General features: G+C 45.8%; 1 long non-coding RNA gene across 1 annotated transcript; it reads right to left on the bottom strand.

Annotated features, from left to right (window-relative positions):
* Window positions 1-26: 26 nt before the first annotated feature.
* LOC141153204 (uncharacterized) lies at window positions 27-27,759 on the bottom strand. The gene is made up of 3 exons (XR_012247262.1): window positions 27,368-27,759; window positions 25,801-25,901; window positions 27-198 (listed from the first exon to the last, which is right to left on the bottom strand). It is a non-coding gene; the product is annotated as an uncharacterized lncRNA (long non-coding RNA).
* Between the last annotated feature and the right edge of the window lie 214 nt (window positions 27,760-27,973).

The raw sequence follows: 27,973 nt of genomic DNA, 5'->3' as shown, positions 1-27,973 counted from the left end.
GAAAAAGGAGTAATCCCGCTTCTGGTGATGATTATTAAAAAAATAGGAAATTTATTCAAACATTTAAAAATCCATGACATTAAATGGAAAAAGCAGGGAGCAGGAAACATGGCGACGCGTTTCGAACTCTGGCGGCATTCTTCCTCGAGGCCTGATGGGAAAAATTTCCCATCTATCCTAAATCCACAATGGGTGAATCTGATAGAATGAAAAATCACATGACATTAAAACTAATGAAAATTTAATTAAAAAAAACACTTAAATTCAATAGACAAGACAAGAAATGGAAAAACGAAACAACAATCAAAATGCCTAATAATGGCGCAGGTTCAAGCCCCCGGGGGATCTAGATCCCAAATTGAATATTGAGAAGGCTTCCCTGGTGAGACGTAGCCTTCTCATATCTCACCCCGCGGAAGATACCTCACCCTTTGTATTACAAATACCTGGACAGAAGTAAGCTGTCTCTGATGACCCGTAATGAAATGCTTGGAAACAGAAGAAATATTTCTATTGGTAAAATTATTAGTGTTGGCGATATCATTCAAATGTTCATTGATTCTGATTTTCATTTTGTGGCTGGTACATCCAAAGTATTGCAAATGACAAGCCGCACAATGAATACAGTAAATAACATTATTGGAATTACAATTAATAAATTGTTTAATTTGGTGTTTGAGTATTATTATGATTAGAAAATGTATTACAGGGGCTAGCATATCTGCAGGTCTTACAGCGTGTTGCCCCACATCGAAAAAAACCTTTATAATTAAGTCAAGTCCTATTAGGTCTAGTAGAGCTCCCATGTTGGCAAGCAACCATCCAAAAATGCAAACGCGGGGGCTGGAAACACAGGAAGTACTTTCAGCATGACAACTCGATGCAAGAAGTACAATTATCACTAAACAACAGTGCCAGTGTTTTTAAATTTGTCTTCACGATCCCTTATAAATGACCAAGTCCAACTTCTTTCATATGGTTTGAACTTTGTCCCCTCCATAGACTTTAATTTTTTTACCACCATTTTGGATATTAATCGTTTTGTTCGTAATTTAACTGTGAAAAAACATTTTTGGTCGGAAGAAAATTAGTCTGTACAGATGAAATGTCAGTCTCTAATTCATATAGAAAATTTGATTTTTGTGAACAATATTCTACTGTGTTTGGAGGAACTGGCCAATACTACTGTTTTACATGATGTCAATGAAGCTACTCAGCTGCAATTAAAAAATCCATTTTTTCACCCCATTCAATCATGAGCCAACTGCATGGACAGATGGTCAAAAGAGAACTCAAAATTCTTTGATTCTATACATCATGGACCATCCAGATCCAATTTGACATCTGCCCTCAAGAAAGCATTATCTGAACTTAGCCATATGGACAATATTGTAATTTGAATGTCAGATAAGGATGGGGTAGTCGTGGTAATGGATTCTCTGATTTATCAGTCCCAGATTCTCATGATGTTGAATGATGCCAATACTTATGTGTTACTAGCAACCTGGTTAATCAAATTCGGAGTTAAACGAGGTACCCAATTTTTCGGACTATAAGATGCACCAGACCATAAGACGCACCCCATATTTTGGGGTGGGAAATAGATAAAAAAAGGATTTTTATAAGATGGGGGTCTGTCTTATAGTCAGAATTTAAGGTATCTTACCTGGGGGGCAGTGGCGGTGGAGCAGGGTCACAGGAGCATGGTCCCTTTCTCAGGAAGCCGGCAGTGACCGAAGTGGGGCAATGCTGCGGGCCCTGGGTGGGAGGAGGGGGTATCCCATCGGTGCGATGCTGCGGGCCCGGTGTTGGCGGTGAGGCAGAGCATAGTACATTGTGTGGAGCAGGGTACCTTAATCAGGAAGCCGGCGGCAGTAGAAGCATGGCAATGCTGTGGGCATGATATTGACGGTGAGCAGAGCGCCATTGCATCATTGCTTTCCAGGTGGTGCATGGGCAGACTGGGATCTCTGTCTAGCTGAGATCTCAATCTGCACATGCGCTGTCTCCAGCGGCCCTTTTCCTGAAGCTGTGGGGTGAAATGTTATGGGTGCAGACAGCCTGGGCACTTGCAATCCAACTGTCCTTCAAGGACTATGAGGGAGCCCCATGCACCCTTACCTCGTCCGGTGCATCTTGTGCACTCCATCCCGTCTGAGGAAGAGTTACCACCACCCCCACCGGAGTGGACCAACGACCCTGGCACCATAGATACCCCTTCTGGAGTGTACGGCCTCCGGCCTTTGTCCCCAAGCTACCCAGAGCAACGACAACGCCACATGCAGGATCTCTTTAATTTATGTATAGAAAGTGTCAGGAATTAAAGACATGGGGCATTCATGACTATCGCTGACCCCTGTGTTGTTCGACCCGAGGCAATGCAACATGGCCCTGGAATTCCCATTGTCCTGGCGGGGGGTATTCGCAAATATATACGAGTTTGTGCGTTTGGATTATGATTATGGGGAAAAACTCTGTTGGATTGGAGTTATGGGAGGACTTCCTGCAGATATCCTCCTTGGAAACGACATTGGTGAGTTACAGTGCATTTTGTTGTAGCCATCACCCGACTACAGGCCCTTCAAGCACTACGAGATCCGGACTTCATCGGGGAGCAAGCACCACGAACCTCATCAGAGTTGGTAAGCAATCTGTCCCTATAGCACTGTGTAATTACAATTGCTCATTTTGCCCTTCTACCCAGTTAATTTTTCTCTGTTCAGCTCCTGACTCAGCTGCTCCGCTCCTCCCCCTGCAAGGCAGTTTTTCAGTGACTTGTAAGTCATGCAGTGAAAATTGACCTGCTGTTTCTACATATACAGTTATATGAAAAAGTTTGGGCACCCCTATTAATCTTAAGCTTAATGGTTTATAAAAATTGGTGTTTTTGCAACAGCTATTTGAGTTTGATATATGTAATAACTGTTGGACACAGTAATGTTTCTGCCTTGAAATGAGGTTTATTGTACTAACAGAAAATGTGCAATCTGCATTCAAACAAAATTTGACAGGTGCATAAGTATGGGCACCTCACCAGAAAAGTGACATTAATATTTAGTAGATCCTCCTTTTGCAAAAATAACAGCCTCTAGTCGCTTCCTGTAGCTTTTAATGATTTCCTGGATCCTGGATGAAGGTATTTTTGACCATTCCTCTTTACAAAACAATTCCAGTTCAGTTAAGTTTGATGGTCGCCGAGCATGGACAGCCCTCTTCAAATGATCCCTCAGATGTTCAGTGACATTCAGGTCTGGGGACTGGGATGGCCATTCCAGAACATTGTAATTGTTCCTCTGCATGAATGCCTGAGTAGATTTGGAGCGGTGTTTTGGATCATTGTCTTGCTGAAAGATCCATCCCCTGCGTAACTTCAACTTTGTCACTGATTCTTGAACATTATTGTCAAGAATCTGCTGATACTGAGTGGAATCCATGCGTCCCTCAACTTTAACAAGATTCCCGGTGCCGGCATTGGCCACACAGCCCCAAAGCATGATGGAACCTCCACCAAATTTTAGTGTGGTTAGCAAGTGTTTTTCTTGGAATGCTGTGTTTTTTTGCCGCCATGCATAACGCCTTTTTGTATGACCAAACAACTCAATCTTGGTTTCATCAGTCCACAGGACCTTCTTCCAAAAAGAAATTGGCTTCTCCAAATGTGCTTTTGCATACCTCAGCCGACTGTTTGTGGCGTGCTTGCAGAAACGGCTTCTTTTGCATCACTCTCCCATACAGCTTCTCCTTGTGCAAAGTGCGTTGTATAGTTGACCGATGCACAGTGACACCATCTGCAGCAAGTTGATGCTGCAGCTCTCTGGAGGTGGTCTGAGGATTGTCCTTGACTGATCTCACCATTCTTCTTCTCTGCCTTTCTGATGTTTTTCTTGGCCTGCCACTTCTGGACTTAACAAGAACTGTCCCTGTGTTCTTCCATTTCCTTACTATGTTCCTCACAGTGGAAACTGACAGGTTAAATCGCTGTGACAGCTTTTTGTATCCTTCCCCTGAACAACTATGTTGAATAATCTTTGTTTTCAGATCATTTGACAGTTGTTTTGAGGAGCCCATGATGCCACTCTTCAGAGGGGATTCAAACAGGAGAACAACTTGCAAGTGGCCACTTTAAGTAGCTTTTCTCATGATTGCATACACCTGGCTATGAAGTTCAAAGCTCAATGAGGTTACAAAACAAAAAAAAGTGCTTTAGTAAGTCAGTAAAAAGTAGGTAGGAGTATTTAAAACAAGAAAATGATAAGGGTGCCCATACTTATGCACCTGTCAAATTTTGTTTGAATGCAGATTGCACATTTTCTGTTAGTACAATAAACCTCATTTCAAGGCAGAAACATTACTGTGTCCAACAGTTACTACATATATCAAACTGAAATAGCTGTTGCAAAAACACAAGTTTTTATAAAACATTAAGCTTAAGATTAATAGGGGTGCCCAAACTTTTTCAGATAACTGTAGCTTAGATGGATTCAGCTAGTCCATTTTTAATCACAAGATGTCATAGACCTAAGGAAAGAGAAGAATTAACTGGGTAGAAGGGCAAAATGAGCAATTGTAATTGCACAGTGCTATATAATATGATGACTGCAATATAGTAAGAGGATAAAAATGTTGATGGGAGGAGTGCTTGTTTAAATATAAAATGGATTTTGTTAAAAAACAGAATGGCTCAATGGATGGCTAACAACTAACCTCCCAATGCTATAAACAGTATATAATATGCCAACATATCTATTGCAGTACATTTCCTAATGGTTAGCATATACATCGGATAGAAGAGTATAGGAGGCACACCCCCTGATGAAGCTGGGTGAAACGCACTTTGGGACACAGGGCTACACACCTAACAGGCCTCCACATTATTACTACAGTGGGTACGGAAAGATATCTCTGTACTTGGCCGCATTCATGTTTCCTTCAATTGCAACCAGTCTTCCTGTCCCTGCAGCTGAAAAACACCCCCATAGCATCATGCTGCCACCACCATGTTTCACTGTTGTATTGGGTAGGTGATGAGCAGTGCCTGGTTTTCTCCACACATAATTCTAAGTGGTATAAAAAAAAAGTTCTATCTTCGTCTCATCAGACCAGAGAATCTTATTTCTTATAGTCTGGGAGTCCTTCATGTGTTTTTGAGCAAACTCTATGCGGGCTTTCATATGTCTTGCACTGAGGAGAGGCTTCCGTCGGGCCACTCAGCCATAAAGGCCTGACTGGTGGAGGGCTACAGTGATAGTTGACCTTGTGGAACTTTCTTCCATCTCCCTAATGCATCTCTGGAGCTCAGCCACAGTGATCTTGGGGTTTTTCTTTACCTCTCTCACCAAGGCTCTTCTCCCACGATTGCTCAGTTTAGCTGGACGGCCAGGTCTAGGAAGACTTCTGGTGGTCCCAAACTTCTTCCATTTAAGGATTATGGAGGCCACTGTGCTCTTAGGAACCTTGAGTAATGCAGAAATTCTTTTATAACCTTGGCCAGATCTGTACCTTGCCACAATTCTGTCTCTGAGCCCCATGGCAGTTCCTTTGAGCGCATGATTCTCATTTGGTCTGACATACACTGTGAGCTGTGAGGTCTTATATAGACAGGTGTGTGCCTTTCCAAATAAAGTCCTATCAGTTTAATTAAACACAGCTGGACTCCAATGAATGAGTAGAACCATCTCAAGGAGGATCACAAGGAAATGGACAGCATGTGACTTAAATATGAGTGTCTGAGCCAAGGGTCTGAATACTTATGACCATGTGAAATTTCAGTTTTTCTTTTTTAACAAATTTGCAAACATTTCTACATTTCTGTTTTTTTCCGTCAAGATGGGGTGCAGAGTGTATTTTAACCCCTTAACAACATCTGACGTACTAATATGCATCTTTGCCCTGGGACTTAAGAGCCAGACCCGTATTAGTGCGTCATGGCGATCGCGCACGCACACAGGCTGTGCGGGCGCGATCGCCGCTGGGTGTCAGCTGATTGCCACAGCTGACACCCGATACTATGTGCAGGGAGCCGTCGTGCACAGCTCCCAGCACATTAACCCCCGCGATGCTGCGGTCGAAGTTGATCGAAGTCGATCGCAGCATTGCGGGGCAAGGGGAGGTGATCGCAGATACTCACCTCCTCTTCCGGCTTCCAGCGCTGTCTGCAAAGGCTTCCCGGGTGTTGCCATGACGACCCGATGTCGTCATGACAACATCCGGGTCACCAGACAGCAGGAAGATTTTTTGGACATGCGCAGTGCATCTCCAAACAATCTTCTCCCTGTCCGGCGCTGACAGCCTGCATGGCACAGGGATGGTGCTGCATTCCTGTGCCACGCAGGCGATCAGAGAAAAAAAAGTGAAAGTCCCAGAGTGGGACAAAGTAGTAAACTATATAAGCTTCCAGAAAATGAAAAAAAAAAAAAAAAATTGCAAAAATATATAAAAAAAATATATATATAATCCACCAAAAATAAAAATATAATGTACCCATCAATAAATATTATTATAAAAAAAAACAAAAAAAACAATAAAAGTACACATATTTGGTATCGCCGCGTCCGGAACAACCTGACCTATAAAACTGTCCCACTAGTTAACCCCTTCAGTGAACACGGTAAAAAAAAAAAAAAAAAAAAAAACGAAGCAAAAAACAATGCTTTATCACCGTACCGCCAAACAAAAAATGGAATAACACACGATCAAAAAGACAAATATAAATAAAAATGGTACCGCTGAAAACGTCATCTCGTCTCGCAAAAAACAAGCCGCCATACAGCTCCATCATCCGAAAAATAAAAAAGTTATAGCTCTCAGAATAAAGCTATGCTAAAAAATATTTTTTTCTATAAAATTGCTTTTATTATGTAAAAGTGCAAAACATAGAAAAACGATATAAATGTGGTACCGCTGTAAACGTACTGACCCAAAGAATAAAGCTACCTTATCAATTTTACCACACGCGGAACAGAATAAAAAAAAAGAAAAAAAACAATTCCTGAATTGTTGGTTTTTCTTTATTCTGCCTCCCAAAAATCGGAATAGAAAGCGATCAAAAAATGTCACGTGCCTCAAAATGGCACCAATAACGACATCAACTCATCCCGCAAAAAACAAGCCGTCACATGACTGTCTGCCAAAATCTGGAAAAATTATAGCTCTCAAAATTTGGCGATGCAAAAACTAGATTTTACAAAAAATGCGTCTTTTAGTGTTTGACAGCTGTCAGTCTTAAAAACCCCATATGATTCTGGTATTGCTGTAATCACACCGACCCGAAGAATAAAGTCGTCTAATCACTTATACCGCACAAGGAACGGCGTCAAAAATAAACTCTTGGGTTAGGATTGGGATAGGGTTAAGGCTGGGTTTGGGGCTAGGGTTGTGCTAGGGATAGGGTTGTGCTAGGGTTAGGGTTGTGCTAGGGTTAGGGCTGGGGTTGGGGTTAGGGTTGTGATGGGGTTGGGATTTTTTTCAAAAGTAAGAAAAAAAGATGACGATATGGCGACTAGTGTTGAGCGCAAGTGCTCACTACTTGAGTTTGCATCGGGTGCTCTGGTATGCATTGAGTATCGTGGGTATTTGAGTGACATGCTCGAGTCTCTGCCCCATATGCTTCGGGGCCAAAAAAACTTTACAGGGATTGCCTGCCATGCACGAGCGATCCCCGCATGTTTTTTTTTGGGTGTCTAATAACAGTGAAACATGCGGAGCAGGGACTCGAGCATGTCACTCGAGCACAAGCTGTACATGGTGCATACCTGAGTACCCGATGCAAACTCAAGTAGCGAGCACTTGCGCTCAAGACTAATGACAACTTATTCAATATGATGACCTAATGTAAACAAATTCTGTGTCGTACCTCTGGGTTCAAAATGTTCACTATACACCTTAATAAAATCCTTGGGGGTATAGTTTCCAAAATGGGGTCACTTGTGGGGGAGCTCCACTGTTTAGGCACATCACGGGCTCTCCAAACGCGACATGGTGTCCGCTAACAAATTGAATGGAAAATCGTCTCAAATTGTTAGCGGACGCCATGTTGCGTTTGGAGAGCCCCTGCGTGCCCAAACATTGGAGCTCCCCCCACAAGTGACCCCATTTTGGAAACTAGACCCCCCAAGGCACCTATCTAGATGCATAGTGAGCACTTGGAACCCCCAGGTGCTTCACAAATTGATTCATAAAAATGAAAAAGTGTTTTTTTTTTTTCACTTTTTCATTTTTATGAATCAATTTGTGAAGCACCTGGGGGTTCCAAGTGCTCACTATGCATCTAGATAGGTGCCTTGGGGGGTCTAGTTTCCAAAATGGGGTGACTTGTGGGGGAGCTCCAATGTTTGGGCACACAGGGGCTCTCCAAACGCAACTTGGTGTCCGCTATCAATGTGAGCCGACAATTTGTTAGCGGACACCATTTTGCATTTGGAGAGTCCCTGTGTGCCCAAACATTGGAGCTCCCCCACAAGTGACCCCATTTTGGAAACTAGACCCCCCAAGGCACCTATCTAGATGCATAGTGAGCACTTGGAACCCCCAGGTGCTTCACAAATTGATTCGTAAAAATGAAAAAGTGAAAAAAAAAACACTTTTTCATTTGTACGAATCAGTTTGTGAAGCACCTGGGGGTTCCAAGTGCTCACTATGCATCTAGATAGGTGCCTTGGGGGGTCTAGTTTCCAAAATGGGGTCATTTGTGGGGGAGCTCCAATGTTTGGGCACACAGGGGCTCTCCAAACGCAGCATGGCGTCCGCTAATTATTCAAGCAAATTTTACAATCAAAAAGTCAAATGGCGCTCCTTCCCTTCCGAGCCCTGTCGTGCGCCCACACAGTGTTTTTTCCCCAAATATTGGGTATCTGCGTGCCCAGGGGAAATTGCACAACAAATTTTGGGGTCCATTTTTTCTTGTTACCCCTGTGAAAATAAAAAAAAATTGGGTCTAAAGTAACATTTTTGTGAAAAAAGTTAAATGTTCATTTTTTTCTTCCACATTCAAAAAATTCCTGTGAAGCACCTGAAGGGTTAATAAAGTTCTTGAATGTGGTTTTGAGCACCTTGAGGGGTGCAGTTTTTAGAATGGTGTCACTTTTGGGTATTTTCTGTCATAAAGACCTCTCAAAGTGACTTCAAATGTGATGTGGTCCCTAAAAAAATGGTTTTGTAAATTTTGTTGGAAAAATGAGAAATCGCTTGTCAAGTTTTAACCCTTATAGCTCCATAACAAAAAAAAATTTTGGTTCCAAAATTGTGCTGATGTAAAGTAGACATGTGGGAAATGTTATTTATTAACTCTTTTGTGTGACATATCTCTCTGATTTAAGGGCATAAAAATTAAAATTTTGAAAATTGCTAAATTTTCAACATTTTTGCCAAATTTCCGTTTTTTTCACAAATAAACGCAAGTGATATCGAAGAAATTTTACCACAATCGTGAAGTACAATATGTCACGAAAAAACAATCTCAGAATCAGGGGGATCCGTTGAAGCGTTCCAGAGTAATTACCTCATAAAGTGACAGTGGTCAGAATTGTAAAAATTGGCCTGGTCATTAACGTGCAAACCACCCTCGGGGCTTAAGGGGTTAATGAGAAAAAAATGAACTTTTTAGAATTTACGAAACGGCTGCAATGAAACAAAGAGTAAAAATGTAAAGGGGTCTGAATACTTTCTGTACCCACTGTATGTAAGTTACTCTTCTATGTGATGTACATGTTAATAGTTAGGGAATGTACTGAAATAGATATGTGGGTGTACTAATTATAAACTGTTTATAGCCTTGGGAGATTTATTGTTTGCCCTCCTTTGAGCTACTCTGTTTTTTAACAAAATTTGTTAAATCTTTTATTTAATACAGTTAATATATTTGTGAGATATTTTGTAGCACCTTTTTTCTTTTGGCTTATCTTGTGATACTTAGGTGCATCTCTCCTATTCAGTAAGATACTTTTAGGTTATAGGAATATTGGTTGGTACTTTATTATATTATAGCCTACATGTGTGTATAGGCAGAGTCCTGTCAATTCAAGGCAGCCGCGTGAGGGGAGAGTCCCCCAGGGACCCGCCTGTCTGACTGGCCTACAGCACTGTTCTATCCCCCTGCGGCATTTAAATAGTTTTTCTATGAAATGCCACAGTGTTTCATTGTCAAACATACCTAGCTGTGGTCACACAGCTAGTGCCTGATACATGCTGCCTGTGGATCTGGCAGCATATATCAGCTGTCAGGTTCACTTTAAAAGTGTTGTCCAACAATAAGCTTAAAAAAAAAGTTACACATGGATTGATTAAAAAGAATAAACAGGCATACTGACCTTTCAGGACAAAAAAAAACATACATAATACAATCAAATACAATCATTGTGGATACATACAGTGGAGACGAAAAGTTTGGCATTTTTTTTAACGTATGATTACTCCTGTCTGGTTGTTGTGATGCCATTTTCCTGGTGATTTTAGTAAACCAGAAGCAAATGGTTGTCAGCTATAAGGACGATAATTGTGTTTGACATTGTTTTATCCCTTTATGGGTTTATTTTCAACACTTGCTGGGACAAATGTTTTGCATATTTTGTCATTGGTAGTCAAATTTTGCCTACATTATTTTTTTTTTTATGTGTGTGTTTTTAGGGTAAAACATGGCAAAGACAAAGCCAAATTTATCACCAGATGTTAGGAAGATTATTATTTTGAGAGTGAAGTCAGGTAAAAGCCAAAAAGAGGAGCTATGAAAGTCATCTATTCTCAGAGTCAAGGGTCACGTATATTTGACTCGCCCCCTGGGCCGTGGGGCACTCGGATCCGGGCAATAGGGGAACGATGGGGGTAGTAGTGGCGACCCGGTCCGTGGCTCAGGGTGGTCAGGCCAGTGGTAGTCCGTTATGTGCTATTGATAATGTCCGACTAAGCCACCCGTGGATTTGCGGTCATTAGGTACCCCCGCTGCAAGGCAGACCGCTGGGGCTGATGAGGTGTGCAGCTGGGATGGTGTGACTCTCCACGGGAAGAGTGCGGCCCCAGGGCAGTGTAGTGGATGGTGGGAGTGATGGTGGTGAGAGTCCCAGTACCGGTAGTGCTGGAGGCACGAAGGAGCACACAGACAATAGGTTGCAGTCCAGGGTCTTTACTGAAACAAGTAAACTGACCCATAAACAGTCCCAGCTAGGAGGGGACCTGGATGTCTGAGAGCAACGGGGAAATTGGCCCTGGTCAGGGTGAGGGTGTAGGCCTACCGTGCTTTCTGTGCTCCTTCTGGCTATCTCCTCATTATAGGGTAACAGCCCACGTTTCCAAGCTTTCCGTGTATTCTCGCCTGTATGGCCTGCGACGTGGGTTCCTTTCTGCTCCCAGCCTTGTACGGCTTTACTGGTCCCTTCGGTTGTGGCAGGGCCTCCAGGCTTCTTAGGCCAAGGAATATACAGTCCCCTGCGAACTGGTTATCTGCTGGGGGATGTGGAATCCTCCCAGCCTCAGACACCAAAGTCTGGTAAAGTCAGTCTCTTATCTGCCAAGACAGGCTTGCTTCGCCTCTTGTCTCTGGCTTGTGGCTCTCCTCCTGCCACACTTCCTCTTAGGTGCAGTGCAACTGTCTGTCCCTGCTCTGCTCTGGGACAAGTCTCAGTGCTGAGACAGGCCTTCAAGTTCTCCCTAACCCTGCCCCCAGCACCAGCTTTTATAGGGGCAGCCAGCTCCCCCTACTGGCCTGAGACAGGAGGCATTGCATGCTAATGTTCCCCTGACCAGAGAACCTCCCCCTTGCTCTCAGACACAGCTTTAATTACACTTGTGCATCCAGGCCAGGGTGACACATATTAAAGACAGACAAAGAAGGTTATGGAACAGCTGATAAACCTAGAAGTGGACGACCACGGAAAACTTCCTCCAGAGCTGATCACATTATTACGAAAGTCAGTATCTGATGTCCATAAAAGTGCTGTACAGGTTTCACACGAAATAAATGAAGAATATGCGGTCAGAGTGAGTCGCCAAACTGTGGTGCGACGGCTAAGAGCAGGAGTGTTGAATGCTCGAGTTCCAGTCAAGAAGTCTTTCAACTCTGCAAAGAACTGGAAGGTCCGACTTGAGTTTGCCAAAGAACACAGCCAATGGAAAGAGACAGATTTGTCTAAGGTGTTGTGGTCGGATGAATCCAAGTTCAATCTGTTTGGTAGTGATGGCAAGCACTATATATACTGCCCAATTGGAAAACGTAATGATGTAAGGTACCAAATACCTACAGAGAAACATGGTGGTGGCAATGTCATGTTTTGGGGCTGCTTTTCTGCATCTGCCATTGGCCCTCTGCATAGAATTGATGGAAACATGAATGCTACCATGTACAAAGATATACTGGATAATGTAATTGACGCGCCCCCTGGGCCAGTGTTGTTTGGGGAATACCCGGAGCCGGATCAGATGGGGGTTGTAGTCTCCGAGTGGCGGTGACCCGGTCCGTGCCCAGGGTGTCAAGCTCAGTGTGTGGCAGTCCTACAGATGTTGCTGGATGTTCTTTCGTGTCGACTACGCCACCCGTTGATTTGCGGTCAATACGGCCGCCGCTGCAGCAGGGTCCGCTGAGGCTGGTGGTGTGTGTGCAGCTTCTGGTAGTATAACCCCCAACGGGAGGGGTATAGCCTCAGGGGGTCAGTTGTAGAGGGTGGTGGTTGTGGTGGTGCAGTGAGGATGGTATTAAGACTCAGAGTCGGGCTGTGCAGTTCAGGGTCTTTACTTACCGCTGTTGTTCTGGTCACTCCGGCCTTGAGTGACCGCCCGAGCCGTGCTGCGTCCACCAGGTCCTGGACTCGGCCAACCCCCAGGTAATTCTGGAGCGTGATCCTGAGCTCCCTTTCTGACGTTCCTTTTCTCTGGCCTTCCCCACCAGGGATCCACCTATGTCCGGCTCCCTCGGGTCTCTTGGTGGGTACACCTCTTCTGGGTTCCCTGACCCTATACTTGGTCTGCCTTCCTGGTGGATATAGTGGGGGGTCGTGGCAGATCCTGCCCACAACCTCCGGTCTCTGGCTGAGGATTAGTGCCCTCCACCAGCTTGGGATCCGGTACCCTTGTGCCAACCCTTCACCCTGTTGCTTGTATTTGGGCTCTTGGGGTTCCCTCTTCTTCCCCTCTGGGTCCTTCTGACTCCTCTCTCTCTTCTTTCAGGACTGCTTGACCCTCTACAACAGACTGACTAGTAGCTGTCTGCCTGTCTGACCCTGATCTAAGATGGTTCCCACCTTATATACTCCCTCTATGTGTGAGCTCAGGTGACCAGCACCCAATGAGCTCCTAGCATTACCCAGACTGCTCCCCCTATCTGCCCCTACACTACTGGGATGTTCCACCCCCCTCCCACTCCAGCCAGGGACAGACACTATCGTACCTGCACATAAACTGGTGGGAGTACCGTCGATCTGTCCCCCGGAAATGGGATGTGTGTAGTGTATGCAGCCTACTGAGCTCAGTTCCACACTCCATCCTTACCCGGGAGTGGAATATCACACCTCTGGCTTGAGGTGCAATACCCCTGTAGCAGCCGAATCCTCAGGGTGCTACATTCCCCCCTGGTAAATCACAGCACGTCCTCGGGCTGTAAGAGAATAAACATCCATAAACATACAATTTTTTTTTTTCATAAAACATAAACATATAAAACAGTATATATATCAGCATAAACTTTTCATAAATAACATTCTTGTTCCTCCGGCCACGGTGCAACTTGTGACCGGGTAAAGTGCGACAGTCTCTTCAAGAAAAACAACAGTTTCCTATAAAACCGGTAGGGGGCGCCTTAGGAAGCGCAACTATATACAAGGGGATATGGCCGCTCTCAGTCCTCGGTCAGTTGGATTAAGGGACACACAGGTTAACAGTTTACACTTGTACCAACGGGGACATATTTAAAGCAGCAACAGTTCACTGTACCCCGACAGGTAACTATTTACAGTCTCTTTACCGTACTTTAACGACGGCGTCCTCCTGCTCCTTCTTTGTCTTCAGACCCGTCCGGGTCCTCTTGCTCCTCCTCACACCGCAGCTCCTCCTCCGTCAGGCGATGCACATGGAGGGCGTAGGGTCCTTTGGCACACTTGTGCCGGGTGAACGTGACCTCGTCCCCTACGTACAGGTCACGACCTCTGTGTCCCTCCGGCAGATGGCTCTCTACGTCTCTGCGGGTTACAAAGACGCCGCCGGGGGTATGATGGTCTTTTATGAAGCCCCACCCATGCTGCAGGTTGAATTTAATCACAGTCCCGGTGGTACGGGGACCATGAGCTGCACGGGGGTTCCTCCTGGTCCGACTCTTCTGCCCTGCGCTCTGTTCCTGCAGCCGCTGCTCACGGATCCGCCTCTCTTTCCGCTCTTGCTCAAAGGCTGCCAACTGCTGGCGGCAGCACTCCACTCGCTCTGCTGCAGCTGCCCGCGTTTCTTGAGTGAACCCCATGAGGTCTCCTCCGGTGGGGTCCCACTCGAATTGTGCTTCTTCTAGCGGGAGCGGGGTTCTCCTGACGGGCTTCGGAGCCAGAATCAGGGGCTCGCACAGGGGCCTTGCTCTTTGGAGTTCCAGTTGGTAGTACTCCTGGGGCCATACAAAGGGCTGCCCATCCGGGCACGTGTGCTGGGCAAATAGATCTTCGCCCAGGTGCGGCACTCGAGATGTTGAGGGCGCGGTGGTGGAAGCGGCGCCCGGATTGACCAGGCCTTGCAACCAGGCCTGGGGTACCCTGAACGTAAAGGGCACCGTGAAGACGGCGGCGCCCGGGGGTACTCGGCCCTGCGACCAGGCCGGTGGCTCCGCGGAGGTAGGGGGCGCTGTTGGAATTGCGGCGCCCGGAGGTACTAGACCTTGCGACCAGGCCGATGGTTTTTCCTGTTTGGTCGCGCTCAGGGTCGAGGCGTGTGACGTCACAGGGGTCGCGGCCGCAGGTTCTACTTGAGGCCTAGTCTGGCACGGTGACGATGCAGCGACGGGCACGGCAGGGGGAATTTCGGGCTCTGCGACGGGGAGCTGGGGCAGGCTCACGGTTTCTCGGCTCGGGGTAGTGACGTCCCCTTTACCTGCCTCCAGTTGTCCAGCTCCCTTCTGTAACGGGTCTGGGAGGCGGAACCTCTGGGCTACAATACAAGGGGGCGGTCCTTGTAAGGGAGCGGGTGGCGACCAGGCAGGTAGTCACAGGAGGTCACCAGGACAGTCTCTGGGTGTACGGGCAGGAGGACACGGCAAGTGATCAGGGCAGTCTCTGGATAAAGGGGTAGGTACGACCTGTGATGGCTGAACCTCCAGGTAGGCTAGCAAGGCAGATGAAGAATGTGTGCTCCCAGGTGAGCAAGCGAGAGTCTCTGGAATAGCAGGTGGTCACAGCACGTGACGGCGGAGCCTCCAGGTAGGCAAGCAGGCAGGTAACGGAGAAGCGCTCCCAGGTGAGCGGGCAAGAGTCTCAGGAATAGCTGGTGGTCACAGCACGTGACAGCGGAGCCTCCGGGCAGGCAAGCAGGCAGGTAGCGGAGAAGCGCTCCCAGGTGAGCGGGCAAGAGTCTGGAGTAGCTGGTGGTCACAGCACGTGACAGCGGAGCCTCTGGGCAGGCAAGCAGGCAGGTAGCGGAGAAGCGCTCCCAGGTGAGCGGGCAAGAGTGTGGAGTAGCTGGTGGTCACAGCACGTGACAGCGGAGCCTCCGGGCTGGCAAGCAGGCAGGTAACGGAGAAGCGCTCCCAGGTGAGCGGGCAAGCTGGTCCATAGACAGACTGACCGGAGTTGTAAGGCAGACCGTCGGACCTCAGGCAAGCAGGCAGGTAGCTGAGGTGCGCTCCCAGGTGAGCGGGCAGGCTGGTCCTTAGACAGACTGACAGGAGTAGTAAGGCAGAGCGTCGGACCTCAGACTAGCAGACAGGTAGCAAGTAATCAGGCAGGAATCTGACAGGTAACTGGCAGGTAACTGGCAACGGGACCTGAGGGCTGAAGCACAGGTGAGACACAGGTGCAAACAACATTGCTCGGGCACCTCCATTTTGGAGGAGGTGCCTTATATATGATGAAGTCCTCCGGCCATTGGCCGGGGACTCCTTAGGACGGCGCGCGCGGCCCCTTTAAGAGGAGGGGAGCGCGCGCGCGCCCTAAGCACAGGGGCCGGGAAGGAGCGCGCGCTGAGAGCAGAGCGGGAGGAGGACGCCGGGAAGGAGCGCACGCTGACAGCAGAGCGGGAGAGGGACGCCGGGCACGGGGCAGAGCGGTGAGGGGAGCAGCGTCCCTGCTTAGCAGAGGGCAGGGACGCCGGCACTACACCTTCTCGGCGCCGTCTCCGGCCTTCACTCCTCCTGCACCATCCTCAGAGGCAGTCTGTCTCCTCGTCTTGGGTGGCGTGCTCCGCTGACGGGTTCCAGTCTGCTGGGCCATCTCACGGCTCCACTCCGTCAGCGTGTCTTGCTGCACCTGGGCCATCCTCCGTGCGAGGCCCTCCAGCGCGGTCTGTGCACACTCCCGGTCTCGGGGGAGCTGTGCTAGGATCTCCACTAAGCCTAGTGGGGTTGTTGCTTGCAGCAGGCTCCTGACCACTGGGTCGGTGCTGCCTGTCTCTCCCTCCATCTCCGGGTACGACTTCTCCGGAGTCCTCTCCAGACTTCTTGTCTCCGGGTGCGCTCTCTCCAGACTCCTCCAGGCTGCACCCATCTTCGCTGTTTTGTTCCGTCTCCGCCCACATTGAGGGTGGTCCCGGGGCAACTTTGTGATTGTCAGTTCCAGGGGCAGTTCTCTCACCCTGATGGACACTTCCAGCATCACAGTCTCTGTTGGTGGGCGCGGTTTCCGCTTTTGGCGCCATTCTTCGACCTGGCCCACGATGGGAAGTGACCTCTTGCCACCCTCTGGCACGCCCATAATGGCGTCCGCTCTTCCAAGGCGGGAAATCTTTGGAAATGGCGGGAAAAAGCTGCAAATGGCGGACAACCGGCGGGAAACGACCTGTGATGGGGTCCGTTGGCGGGGACCCTCCGGAACCGGCGGGAGACTTCTTTTTAAGGTAACGATGAACTTTTCTTCAGGCACGCAGTACCCGGTTGTTGCGGGCACGTTATCCTGCCGACTACGCCAAAGTTGACGCGCCCCCTGGGCCAGTGTTGTTTGGGGAATACCCGGAGCCGGATCAGATGGGGGTTGTAGTCTCCGAGTGGCGGTGACCCAGTCCGTGCCCGGGGTGTCAAGCTCAGTGTGTGGCAGTCCTACAGATGTTGCTGGATGTTCTTTCGTGTCGACTACGCCACCCGTTGATTTGCGGTCAATACGGCCGCCGCTGCAGCAGGGTCCGCTGAGGCTGGTGGTGTGTGTGCAGCTTCTGGTAGTATAACCCCCAACGGGAGGGGTATAGCCTCAGGGGGTCAGTTGTAGAGGGTGGTGGTTGTGGTGGTGCAGTGAGGATGGTATTAAGACTCAGAGTCGGGCTGTGCAGTTCAGGGTCTTTACTTACCGCTGTTGTTCTGGTCACTCCGGCCTTGAGTGACCGCCCGAGCCGTGCTGCGTCCACCAGTCCTGGACTCGGCCAACCCCCAGGTAATTCTGGAGCGTGATCCTGAGCTCCCTTTCTGACGTTCCTTTTCTCTGGCCTTCCCCACCAGGGATCCACCTATGTCCGGCTCCCTCGGGTCTCTTGGTGGGTACACCTCTTCTGGGTTCCCTGACCCTATACTTGGTCTGCCTTCCTGGTGGATATAGTGGGGGGTCGTGGCAGATCCTGCCCACAACCTCCGGTCTCTGGCTGAGGATTAGTGCCCTCCACCAGCTTGGGATCCGGTACCCTTGTGCCAACCCTTCACCCTGTTGCTTGTATTTGGGCTCTTGGGGTTCCCTCTTCTTCCCCTCTGGGTCCTTCTGACTCCTCTCTCTCTTCTTTCAGGACTGCTTGACCCTCTACAACAGACTGACTAGTAGCTGTCTGCCTGTCTGACCCTGATCTAAGATGGTTCCCACCTTATATACTCCCTCTATGTGTGAGCTCAGGTGACCAGCACCCAATGAGCTCCTAGCATTACCCAGACTGCTCCCCCTATCTGCCCCTACACTACTGGGATGTTCCACCCCCCTCCCACTCCAGCCAGGGACAGACACTATCGTACCTGCACATAAACTGGTGGGAGTACCGTCGATCTGTCCCCCGGAAATGGGATGTGTGTAGTGTATGCAGCCTACTGAGCTCAGTTCCACACTCCATCCTTACCCGGGAGTGGAATATCACACCTCTGGCTTGAGGTGCAATACCCCTGTAGCAGCCGAATCCTCAGGGTGCTACATAATGCTGCCACATGGTAAAACCAAAGTAGGCAGGGGATGGAAATTCCAACAAGACAATGATCCTAAGCACACATCCAATTTAGTCAAAAATTGGTTAGCAAAGAAAAATGTTCGTCTGTTGCAATGGCAAAGCCAATCGCCTGATTTAGACCCTACAGAGCACCTTTGGGAATGAGTTAGGGTGACGAGTTGGGGGCTTGTACCCATAGCAATAAAGATGAATTGTTTCCAGATTTGCAAATGGAATGGAGCAAGATCCCTCAAGATGTCTTGAATACCCTAGTGGCTTCAATGTCCCATCAGTGTGGTGCAGTAATTAAAGCAAGAGGTTATGCTACAAAATACTAAGTTATGGCATTGTAAACAATGAACTACTCTCTATGTTGTGATCAATAAATAGCAAAACTTTTGGCCGTCAGTTTTCTTTAATTAAATTAACATACAGTTAATTCAAGAGAATGCCAAGAGTGTGCAAAGCAGTCATCAAAGCAAAAGGTGGCTACTTTGAAGAACCTAGAATATAAGACATATTTTCAGTTGTTTCACACTTTTTTGTTAAGTATATAATTCCACATGTGTTAATTCATAGTTTTGATGCCTTCAGTGTGAATGTACAATTTTCATAGTCATGAAAATACAGAAAAATCTTTAAATGAGAAGGTGTGTCCAAACTTTTGGTCTGTACTGTACATATGCTCAAAAACATTTTGGTTAAAATTAAGGTCTAGCATGATGACAACTTCATGCACTTTCAATTCATCACCATTTAAAGAAAACCCGACAGAAAAAAATCACACTTTAAAAAAAAAAAAAAAAAGCAAAACTTTTGGTTGCCACTGTAAAGAGTTAGCAAAGCATCTTTTATATGTATGGTGCAATGATTTTGCTCACAAGCAGAGCCTGTAAAATCATAGACAAGTGTCAGCTATATCGCATAGTTGACAACATGCAGTAATTGGTGCTGCACCGATTGCGGCTGTTTAAACCCACTGATGCTGCTGTCAATAGTGACAATGGCATTTATCTGCTTATTTGAGGAAGGGGGCTCACTTTTTGTCCCCTTTGGCACCCAGCAATTGCATTGTGCCGATAGTCACTACCGTGACCCTAGGCTGAATAATGGGACGCAGGGTCACAGTTATGGTGGGCTGTAAGGTCTTGCCATAAGTAGGACATGACAACAGCTGATCAAACTGATCTGATGTAAGCAACATGCAGGGCGAAACTCAGTTAACAATTTATGGGGCATGTGTCTCCAGAAGCACAAGCTTGACACTATGGATTGGGCACGAAAATGGCATATTTGCAATATTTACTCTGCAACATGCATCCACAATTGTCACTGCATCCATATATTATTTCCCTCAGTGTAATTTGGAAAATGAAGCTACTTTTTAGGGGCTCTTCAAACTGTGCCTTAGGTTTTACGCCAAGAAACTCTGTACCCCAAAAGCCAAATAGGGCTTGCTCCTCTTTTGAGACCGGCCATGTGCTCAAACAGAAGTGTGTGCCAATATATAGAATATTGCTGTTGTATGCCCAAACGAAGGTGTATTACTATATATTTGGTATGGCCGCACTTGGGAAAATACTGTAATATTTTACAAGGTAATCTTTCTTATCAGCCCTGGTAAGGATGAAACATTTTGATCTAAATCTATTTATATTGCATAAAAATTAATTTTTCATTTTCAAACATCTAATATTAAAGAAATCAATGAAGCACTTATTGGATATAGTGCTCAGTACACCCCTAGATGAATTCCTTGAGGAATGTAGTTTCCAAAATTGTGTTTTCTGCTGTTTTGCCACCTCATGGGCTCTGCAAGTGGGGTCCGCAATCTAATACTGCCAAATTTTTGCCCCAAAAAACAAATAGCGATTCTTCCCAATTAAGCTCCCCCATGTACAAGAACAGTAGTTTTGGGTCACATGTTGAGTATTGCTGCATTCAGTAAAAAATACTTCATATACTTTATACATTTTGGGGTCCATTTCCTCCTATTATTAATTGTGAAAATGTAGAAATTAGGGCTAAAACAACATTTTAGTGGAAAAAAATTAATTTTTAATTTCTTTCACCCAGCATTATAAATTTATGTGAAGCATTTGTAGGTCAAAATGCTGAGTATCCCTCTAGATGAATTTCTTGAGTAGTTTAGTTTCCAAAATGGTGTCACTTTAGGAGGTGTTCTGCTGTCTCGCACCTGAGGGCTCAGCAAGTGGCACCCACAAACTATTCCAGGCGAATCTGTATTCAAAAAACCAAATAGCATTTCTTCTGCTCCGAGTCCTCCCATGTGTCCGAACACTAGTTTCCAGCTACATATGGGCTATTTCCACATTTGGGAGATTTTGTTTTACATATTTTGGGGTCCATTTTCTCCTATCCCTTGTGAAAAATAAAAATATGGAGTGATCATTTTAGTGGAAAAATTACATTTTTCATTTTTGCATCCCAATGTTATAAACTTTTGAGAAGACAAAAAATATTACTATACCCCACATAAATTCCTTGAGGGGTGTAGTTTCCAAAATAGTGTCACTTATGGGGAAGTTTTGGCACCTTTGGTGCACTGAAAATATGACATGCTGTCCACAATCTATTACAGCCAAAATTGAGCTCCAAAAGTCAATTAGTGCGCCTTTTCTTCTTTGCCATGCCATGTAGTTGCAAACCATATATGGAATATTGGCGTACTAAGGAGAAATTGCATATTCCATTTTCTCCTGTTGCCCTTTTGAAAAGGAAAACATTGGGGCTAAAGCAACATTATCATGGAAAAACATAATTTTTCTTTTTCATGTCCCAATGATACAAACTTTCCTGAAGCATCTGTGTCACTACACTCCTACAGTGGCATGTAAAAGTTTGGGCTCCCCTGGTCAAAATTACTGTTATTGTGAACAATTAAGCAAATTGAAGATGAAATGATCTCTAAAAGGCCTAAAGTTAAAGATGACACATTTCCTGTGTATTTTAGGCAAAAAAATTTTTTTTTACATTTTAAAAATTACAATAAGGAAAATGGGCCAATGCAAAAGTTTGGGCACCCTGCATGGTTAGTACCTAGTAGCACCCCCTTTTGAAAGTATCACAGCTGTAAACGCTTTTTGTAGCCAGACAAGAGTCTTTCAATTCTTGTGTGAGGGACTTTCATCCTTTCTTCCTTGGAAAATTCTTCCAGTTCTGTGAGATTCCTGGGTTGTCTTGCATGCACTGCTAGTTTGAGGTCTATTGCAGCAAGGGTAAACTAGACAATTAATACTTAACCTTTAATAGACTTATTTAAAATAAAATAGAATTTAAAAAGATAACCACGGTATATACCCAAATAGAAATAAAACCATGTCAGATCAGGGACCTAGATCTCCTATGACAGGCAGTGGTCGGTCGGGGGTGTGGATTGACCCGACCAGAACAATGCCTGTTAACAGTGGTATTGGATGGACAAGAGGAAATAGCATGCAGGAAGAGTAAACCGGTATCAGATATAGACTCTCAATGTTGTCAGTGGACATACAGTACATAGCCAGAATACTAACAGATTTAAACAAACATAAGCAGTGCTAGAAAACTAGAGAAGGAACGTCCTCACCCATGAGTTGCAGAGCATCTACGGTATCAAGAGGAGTTCTCCAAGAAGGGGAGGCAGGACAGCTTCCAGGGATGAGGCGTGTATATCTGCCCCTATAATCTCCCTATAGGGTCTATGCTACCCCTGACGCCCCTTACTCCTGCCCTTACAAGGGCAGTCCACATCTAGCCACTGCACTTTTAAGCTCTGTGCTTTCCCTATATTCCCGACGCATTTCTTCCAACCGGAGTCATCAGGGGACTTGAACTAAACCACACATAAAGCTAGGCTGTTCTCTAACTCAGAGAGCATGACTGTCTCCACTACTCTGGTGAAGTTATGGCTTCACCAGAGTAGTGAAGATCAGGGGACTGTGAGGGCCATTGTAAAACCTTCAGCTTGTGCCTTTTGAGGTAATCTGTTGTGGATTTTGACGTGTGTTTAGAATCATTATCCATTTGTAGAAGCCATCCTCTTTTCAACTTCAGCTTTTTTTTTACAGATAGTGTTATGTTTGCATCAAGAATTAGTTGAAATTTAATTTAATACATTCTTCCCTCTACCTATGAAATGTTCCCCGTGTCATTGGCTGCAACACAACCCCAAAGCATGATTGATCCACTCCCTTGCTTAATGGTTGGCAAGATGTTCTTTTTCTGAAATGCTGTGCCCTTTTTTCACCACACATACCTTTGATCATTGTGGCCAAAGGGTTCTATTTTAACCTCATCGGTCTACAGGACTTGTTTCCAAAATGCATCAGGCTTGTTTAGATGTTCTTTTGCATACTTCTGACTCTGAATTTTATGGTGATGATGCAGGAGAGGTTTTCTTCTGATGACTGTTCCATGAAGGCCATATTTGTGCCGGTGTCTCTAAACAGTATAGCAATGTACCACAACTCCAGAGTCTGCTAAATCTTTCTGAAGGTCTTTTGCAGTCAAGCAGGAGTTCTGATTTTCTTCTATAGCAATCCCACAAGCAGCTCTCACTGAAATTTTGCTTTGTCTTCCAGACCTTATCTTGACCTCCACTGTTCCTGTTAGTGGCCATTTCTTAATTACACTTCGAATTTAGGAAAGGGCAACTTGAAAACACTTTGCTATCTTCTTATAGTCTTCTCCTGCTTTGTTGGCCTCCACCATTTTCAGAGTGCTAGGCAGCTGCTTAGAAGAACCCATGGCTGCAGTTTTTTTTGCACAAAGCTAGAAGAGGCTGGGTTTTTATAAAGCTGGGAAATTTACATCACCTGGCCTTTCCTAACGATGATGGTGAAAAAGTCATAACTCAACAGGCTAATTAAGGTCTGAAACCTTGGTCAAAGTTATCTGAGCACACAAATCTCCAGCCAATTTTCCTCTTTGTAATTTTTAAAATGTAAAAGATGAAAATATACATAAATTTTTTTTTTGCCTAAAATGCAAAGTAAATGTGTCATCTTTAACTTTAGGCCTTTTAGAGATCATTTCATCTTCAACTTGCTTAACTGTTCACTTTTTTGAGGGGTGTAGCTTCCAAAATGTCATTCCTTTTGGGTGTTTCTGCTGTTTCGACACCTTGGGGGCTATGCAAATGCGACATGGTGTCCAAAATTAACTGCAGACAAAATTGCGCTCCAAATGTCAAATAACGCTTCTTCTCTTCTGTGCCGAACCGTGTGCCCAGACTGTGGATTCCGACCACATATGGGGTATCAGCGCGTTCAGTAGAAATTGCTTAACAAATTCTTTGGTGCATTCTCTCTCATTACAGGTTGCGAGAATGAAAATTTTGAGACTAAAGCAGCCGTTTAGTTGAAAGAATGTAATTTATAATTTTTTCATCCCTTTTCGCATTAATTCCTGTGAAGCCCCTGAAGGGTTAATAAACTTCCTGAATGTGGTTTTGATTACTTGGAGGGGTGCAATTTTTTAAATGGTATCACTTTTTGGGGGTTTTCTGACATGTAGGCCATTCAAAGTCACTTCAGACCTGAATAGGTTTGTGAATGAATAAATTTTGCAGATTTTGTTAAAAAAAATGAAAAATTGCTGCTAACCTTTTTAACCCTTCTAACATCCTAACAAAAATCAAAGGACATTTCAAAATTCTGATGTAAACTAGTCATATGGAAAATTTTATTTATTAAGTACTTTCTGTGGTGTATTTTCTGTTATATTTTAATATTTTAATAAATGTTTGCAAATTGTTTTTTCATAAATGCAAATTTAATGGACCTAAATTCACCACTGTTATAAAGTAAAATGTGTTAAGAAATGAACAATCTCAGAGTCACTGTGATTGGAATAAGCATTCCAAAGTTATTAGCTAAGAAGCCATATGAAAATCAGACTGGAGGTGCACTGGGGGCGTGTCAGTGCACTTGCAAGTAGCAGTACAAGTGCTTTGACATACCCTCATTGCACTTGGACTGATTTGCATACAATATGGCTTCTACAATAGATTTCTCATGCTGATCTCTACAAAACGATATACTTTTCATTGTTGGACCAGCACCCACACGGCCATTCCACGGCTTCTATGTGTAAATATAGCAGATAATGAATAGGACAGGTGCAGGATAGCTGCTGCTGTCACATGTGACTCCGCAGATCTCTGTAGACGTGATGTCACCAGCCTTGTTCACCCACCATGCAGAAGCGAGTAGAACCGGATTACCTCTTTAAGGCAAAAACTGCCCTAGAGGAACTCACTAAAGAAACGTAAGCAGTACTTAAAGGGGTTGTTAAGGCGTATGGTCATAGAGACCTGCAGGTGGTTGCTCACTGTAGGCTAAAGAAGAAAGTCGCTCCAAGCAGCCGCTCTTCTTTTGGAGTCGTCCATTTATAGGATGGGCAGTCATTCATCTTATGTTGCCACCTCTTTAAATACCTGAGCAATACATGTGCTTTTACTTCCCATCCATGGATTTAAACACATATATAAATTCTGCTTCTTTCCCAACTCCTTATGTTGTCTCTTGTCCTCTTATAGGCAGGCTTGGCTATTTTTATTTGCCCTCATCAGCGGCAGATTGAAAACGGATTTGTCTCTCAGGCATTACAGTCACATGCTAAATACCAAGCAGTAGAGCCAGAATCGCCTGTTTGGGTTAGTAAATTGTATAATGTGAAGGATGCGTTCATCCGCTACAGAAGTTTTTGTCTGCTTCTCGACTGCACTGTGTAAACACAACCTAAGACCGTAATAACACAAGAGTATTTCACAGTCTGTACACAGACCACCGTAATGCCTGGTCTGGGGGCAGCTCGTCCGATCTGAATTTAAAGCCTCATATCTGTCTAGGAGACTGTAAGATGGGGTTAGGAGACCTGCGATCAGTCTGTATACAGACCGCGAAAACCAACCTTAGGCCACTGCCCCACTATCAGTATTTGGTCAGTATTCAGTCAGTATTTTCTCTCAGGTGTCTGAGCCAAAACCAGGCGAGGAACAATCAGAGAAAAGGTATAATAGAAACAAGTCACCAATTCTGCATTTATCACCCACTCCTGGTTTTGGCTCCCACTCCTGAGAAACAATACTGACCGAATACTGACCAAATACTGATAGTGGGGCCGTGGCCTTAGGCTGTAAAACTAAAGGCCCGTGCACATGCAGTGGACTTTTGTGCTTAAATCCACTGCGTCTTTCAAGACAAAACCACTAAAAGCTCATGGCAAAATCAGCGTGTTTTACATTTGTTGTGCAATAGGCTTCACCCAGAGGCGTTGCTAGGGTTTTGGTTCGGGGAGCAGGGGTGAGGCCCCTAACAAGGTCACCCTAATTACAACTATGGTGGCGCACCTAGATAGTGGATGTAGGAGAACCTCAGCAGATGACAGCGCTGTTACTGAAAGTAATCTCTATACAAAGACCAGCACTGATACTACCGCCATATGGTGACCATATATTGATAGATGCCAGTCCTGCAGAACATATAAGAGATCACAGCACAGTTATATATAGTAACTTACAGCTGACATTCTTTCTGATTAAATTGTTCACTTTTTCCGTCTTTTATATCTGGCCCAGACCGACACGACAACTTCTCCAGCCAGGACTCAGGGTCTCAGGTCTGCAGAGATCACAATAAAGACATATTTGACTCCTTACATTTCAGGCATCATCCCCATTTATTCCAACCTGCACAAACCCCTCATCCTGCTGATAATCCAATACTGAGCCTCTGTTGCTCTACATGTCCCTTTTACTGCACCTACTGTGTGCCCTCTAAATGGTAAAACAAGGTTCTAGAATATAGTAATGGACTGTGCAAGTGCCCTAGAAAACAGTGCCCACATTTTGCCCCCTAGAAAGTAATAGTGCCCTCTGTTTGCCCCTTTGACAGTCACAATAACCTGAGCTCCCCTATAACAATAAGTGCCCACTTAACATTTAATAGTGTCCTGCATCTCTCCCATGTACAGCTCCCCTCTACACAGTATGATGCTCTCCTATACATAGTATAATGCCCCCTCACTGTATAGGATCCCCCACACAGTTTACTGACCCCTTAGTAGCCTCCAAACTGATGTCTCCCACACTGTGCAAAGACCCCACATTATCTCCCACACTGTATGATGGCCCCCACACTGTGCAAAGACCCCACATTATCTCCCACACTGTATGACCCTAACTGTAATCCCCACAATGTATAAATAGCCTCCATATAGTATAATGCACCAGATAGTCCTCAATATAGTATAATCCCCTCCATAGGCAGAGTCTGTAGTATAATGCCCCCCCATAGGCAGAGTCTGTAGTATAATGCTCCCCCCCATAGGCAGAGTCTGTATTATAATGCCCCCCCCATAGGCAGAGTCTGTAGTATAATGCTCCCACCCATAGGCAGAGTCTGTAGTATAATGCTCCCCCCATAGGCAGAGTCTGTATTATAATGCCTCCCCATAGGCAGAGTCTGTAGTATAATGCCCCCCATAGGCAGAGTCTGTAGTATAATGCCCCCCCATAGGCAGAGTCTGTAGTATAATCCCTACCATAAGCAGAGTCTGCAGTATAATGCACCCCCATAGGCAGAGTCTGTAGTATAATGCTCCCCCCATAGGCAGAGTCTGTATTATAATGCCCCCCCCATAGGCAGAGTCTGTAGTATAATGCTCCCCCCCCATAGTTTGAGTCTGTATTATAATGCCTCCCCATAGGCAGAGTCTGTAGTATAATGCCCCCCATAGGCAGAGTCTGTAGTATAATGCCCCCCATAGGCAGAGTCTGTAGTATAATCCCTACCATAAGCAGAGTCTGCAGTATAATGCACCCCCATAGGCAGAGTCTGTAGTGTAATGCTCCCCCCATAGGCAGAGTCTGTAGTATAATGCTCCCTCCCATAGTCAGAGTCTGTAGTATATTGCTCCCCCCCATAGGCAGAGTCTGTAGTATAATGATCCCCCCCCCCCATAGGCAGAGTCTGTAGTATAATGCTTCCCCCCATAGGCAGAGTCAATAGTATAATGCTCCCCCCCATAGACAGAGTCTGTAGTATACTGCTCCCCCCCATAGGCAAAAAATAAACACAATACATACCTCTCCTCCTCGTTCCCCCGCTGCGCCGAGCGCCCGCACATCTTCATAACAGCGGGCCGGGCACCAAGTGATGTCAGTCGCAGAGGGGAACTAATGGGAGAGGGAGAGTCACGCTCCCTCTCTTATCACTCAACCGGTGGTGACGGGCGGGGGGCCTAATGCTGGCACCGGGGCCCCCCCTCCTATTCGAGAGCCCCATAGCGGCCGCCGGGCAGTGCAGGGACATCGAGTCTCACTGCTCTGTCCCGGAGTGTAACTGTATTGGCGTGCTACACTAGCATAGCTCCGAGAGGGCACCCTCAGAGCACGGGGCCCGGGACCACCGCCCCATCTGCTCCCTCCAGTAACTGCGCTACTGACTTCACCTTATATATTGCAGAGGTGAGGTCTAAACATCTGCAGCGCATGTCAGTTTACTTGCATGTAATGTGGAGATGAGATTTGTTAATCCCCTCTACAACGCTGGCACAGTATTATGCTGCCCTCTAGCCATGGCACCACCCTAAAGTGTAAAAAGTCAAGCTGTTCCTTGTCCTGATGCACATGTAGCTGAATACTTGCTTTATGTGTATGGAGCTGTATACTCACTTTATGGGTATGTAGCTG

This window comes from Phyllobates terribilis, unplaced genomic scaffold (assembly GCF_046119375.1).
Source record: "Phyllobates terribilis strain yellow unplaced genomic scaffold, ASM4611937v1 Scaffold_7__3_contigs__length_470593459, whole genome shotgun sequence".
Lineage (NCBI taxonomy): Eukaryota > Metazoa > Chordata > Amphibia > Anura > Dendrobatidae > Phyllobates > Phyllobates terribilis.
This window is presented reverse-complemented; position numbering and strand designations above follow the sequence as displayed.